The sequence below is a fragment of the Capsicum annuum genome, chromosome 4 (genome assembly GCF_002878395.1).
Source record: "Capsicum annuum cultivar UCD-10X-F1 chromosome 4, UCD10Xv1.1, whole genome shotgun sequence".
Classification (NCBI taxonomy): Eukaryota; Viridiplantae; Streptophyta; class Magnoliopsida; order Solanales; family Solanaceae; genus Capsicum; species Capsicum annuum.
In genome coordinates, this window is record NC_061114.1 from 215,112,375 (window position 1) to 215,116,669 (window position 4,295).

Sequence of the window (4,295 nt, forward strand, 5' to 3'; positions counted from 1 at the left end):
CAGGCAGTAGGTATTGCCATTCTTTGGCATGCGGACCTTTTGAATGTTACTAATGTGGCTCTTACGCATCAGGAAATTCATTGCATGATTCAGATACAACTCTCCCCTAATAAATGGTTATTTTCGGCTATCTACGCTTCCAACAATGCCTCGGATAGGCTAGTGCTTTGGGATAACATTAAAAATATTGCTAATTATGTGTTGGGACCCTGGCTTATGGGTGGGGACTTTAATGAAATTAGTAAAGCATCTGAAAAATTTGGTGGATTTGCGGCCAACTGGAATAGGGTTAATCGGTTTACTAGTTGTTTGGGTTATTGTTGGATGCTCGACCTGGGCTTCTCGGGTAGCAATTATACGTGGTCAAACTTGCGTAGGAATAATAGGAATATTCTTGAGAGACTTGATAAATTTACAGCAAATTCTGAATGGTTAGAATTATTCCCTTAATCGTTAGTTAGACATCTCCTGCGCACATATTCTGACCACTGGCCTCTTCTGCTAACTTTAACTCCTCCAGTTTTGGTTCCTAAAAAAATGTTTAAACTTGAAACTATCTGGACTCCTTACCCCGATTTTCAGCAGATTATTGCTAGCTCCTGGGATCATATGAATAATTCCCTCATCCCCTCAATCTCCTATTTTCAAGAACAAGCATCTACTTAGAATAGAGAGGTGCTCGATAATATTTTCCTTAAAAAATGGATCCTTGCACGTCTTGCTGGAATTCAAGCATCTCCAAACTATACTACCAGCTTATTCTTGCATAATTTAGAGACCTCTCTTAGTTCATAATTTAAGAACTTGCTCCATACAGAACATGAATTCTGGAGGTTGAAGTCTTGGATCCATTGGCTTAATGAGGGGGGTGCGAATACTAAATTCTTCCACATCTCCACCCTTGGGCGAAGGCGCAAAAACAAAATTCTTTCTCTGCGGGACCCAGCGAGAAACTGGATTACTGGCAGACAAGACATTGAAAAACATGTCACTTTCTTTTATATGCACCTCTATACTTCAGATCTAGTTTGCGCGCATAGGCATTATCTGCAAGCACCGTCACGGGTGGTCCTACTTGAAGATGTGGATTGCTTGCTGAGACCCCTAATGCAGTAAGAAATCATAGATGCGGTCTCTTCGCTTAAACCCTACAAGTCCCCTGGACCTGATGGCATCCACCCTTTCTTCTACCAAAAATACTGGCATATTATTGGTATTTGAAGGACTTCTGTACTAATGTCTTCATAGCTTGGACAATCCCGTTGACAATCAATGAAACTTTTATTTGTCTTATTCCTAAGATTTCACATCCTTCAATCATTAACCAATATATACCCATCATCACCAAAATTATTGTGAACCGCCTGAAGCCGCTCTTGAACGACCTTATCGGGCCTACTCAATCTAGCTTCCTTACAAATCGCCGGGCTTCAGATAATGCGATTCCAGTTTAAGAGATCCTCTACTTCTTTAAAACTACTAAAGATAGACAAAACTTTATGCTTGCTAAGATTGACCTGAAAAAGCTTTTGATCGGCTTGAGTGGTCCTTCATACGCGACACCCTTCTTTATTTTAACTTTCCTAGAAAATTTGTGTCCCTTATCATGTCCTGTATCACGTCTTCGTCGGTTGCCATCCTTCTTAACGGATCTGCTACACCTTTTTTTCCCTTCCAGAGGCATCCGGCAGGGAGATCCACTCTCTTCTTACATTTTTATATTATGTATGGAGCGTCTTTCTCGTCGTATTGAGTTTGCCGTTGACTATGGCTTGTGGAATCCGATTAAAATAGCTGCTCGAGGTCCTCCCTTATCCCACTTGTTATTTGTTGATGATATTATTCTTTGTGCAAAGGTCGACTCCACCTCTTGTATCGAAATTTCATGTATCTTCGATCATTTCCATGCTGTCTCAGGTCAGAAGATTAGCATTATCAAATTTAAACTCTTCTTTTGAAAAAACACTCCTCCCAGTGCAAAGGTAATGGCTAAAACTGTTTTGAATATTCAGGAAAGACATGCGTTTGGAAAATACTTGGGCTACCCTATCTTTACTCAGCGCCCTTCTAAGCATGATTTTCAGTACCTTTAAGATAATTTCAAAACTTGACTAGCGAGTTGGAAAACTCATTTTCTTACAACTGTCGGGAGAACGTCTCTTATTCGATCTACCCTAAATAGTCTCCCTAATCATGCTAAGTACCTGAGTAAAATTCCTAATTACATTATAAAAGAAATAGAGGCTTATCAACGAAACTTTCTCTGGAGCACCACTCCCGAACGTAAGAAGATACACCACTTGAAGTGGGACTCAGTGTCAAGGTCTAAGGATCTTAGGGGTCTAGGGATTCAGCAACTTGAAATAAAAAATTTGGCTTTGTTAGCGTCTTCAGCTTGGCGTGCTTTCTCCTCAAACTCTTTATGGGCCTATGTTTTGCGGAATAAATACCTTGGACGACGGTCCGGGTTCTCCCTAAGCTGGAAGGCTTTAATCCAGGGCTGAGACCACTATCAAATAGGCCTCCAATGGTAGTCGGGAAATGGAGAGCATATCAAATTCTTTACAGATGCTTGGATATCACCTAATGCGCCTCTCCGAAATCTGATCCACGGACCGTTTCTTTAGCATGAACTTACTTCTAAAGTGTCCCAGTATAGAGTAGCTAATGGTTGGTCCTTCTCGCAGCTGTCCTTCGACCTTCCTGGTAGTATTACTTCTCTCATAAATGCTGTTCATTTTTCTCTCTACTACCCTTCAGCGACAGATAAAATCAAATGGGGATTGACAGACTCCAAAAACTTTACTGTGAAGTCCTGCTATAACAGAATCTTCTCCTCTATCTATCCCAACGCGGGCAATCTCAACTTCTCTTGGATATGGAAATTAGACGTGCCACCTAAAATCAAGCATTTCCTTTGGCTCATTAATCATAATAGACTCCCAACAGCTTCTTATCTGCATCACATTCATTGTATCCCTTCCCCTAGCTGCAAACTCTGTAGCTTCATAATGAAAGAAACCATTGTCCACCTCTTTATTTACTGTGAATCCATTAAACCACTGTGGATTCAGTTGGGCATCATAGACCAAATTTGAGAACTTAGGCAGAGGATGTCAGAGAACCAACATCCGTTGTAGTGGCTCCTGCAACTACTTCACCTTAAGCCCACCCAACAAGCAACGCATTATATTTACTTCAAGGTGTTGCTACCCTACTGCCTTTGGGAAATCTGGCTAGAGCGAAATAGATGTATTTTCCACAACACCCTTTTTGAAATTTCTGTTGATAATGTGATGCCTTTAGCTACAGAATACTGGTTTTTAGTGGGTAAACAACGAACAGTTAAGCAAACAATATCAGTGTACATCAAATGGAAGCCCCCTGCACTTTCTTTTGTTATGCTTAATACTAATGCAACTTTTACTTCCAAGTTGGAAATGGCTTCCACAGCGGGTGTCTTTCGAAACTCAAATGGGGATTGGTTACTAGGTTTCACTAGCGGGATCTTTGCTCCAAGCCCTCTGGAAGCTGAACTTCAGGCTTTACTTTTGGGTTTAAGCATTGCAACTCAATATCGTTACATGACATTACAAATAAATGTAGACTGTGCTCAAATTGTTCATGTCATATCAAATCTATCGTCTGATGATTCACCTTTATTATCTGATTGCAAGTGCCTGATGTGTAATCTGGGTGATCCGTTACTGGAGCACGTGTACAGGGAACAAAATAAGTTGGCTTATGCACTGACACGGACGAATGTAGCTACTACTACGCAACTATTTTGGGAACCTCCAACATCCGTAGAGGATATTTTGATCACTAACAAAAATGGAGGCGTGAGTTGTCGTAAGGTCAGGATACACACGCCTGACCAACTTGTGTTTAATAATACTAATGTTGTGAATACTAGGAATGCGTGTACTACTGCCAGTGCTTGTACAGTGGCTAGCCCACAGATAATCTCCTTGTAATACGTTAAGAACTTTTATATACATATATATAAGGCTAAAGGCATCGATAGACACTCAAACTTGTTGCCAAAATTCACTTAGACACCTCAACTATGACCTGTACCTATTAGGCCCCTAAACCCCCCGAATTTTGATTCAATTGGGCATTTTTTTGTCAATTAGCAAAAGGCTGAAGTGTGTGTTGCACACATACGATGACGTGGAAAAATTAACCAATTAAAAAAAATACGTGGCAAAACAAAATTATACATGTAATTGCTGATATTTTCTATTTTTATTTAATTATTTATTTAATAATAATTTCTTAATTTAAAAAAA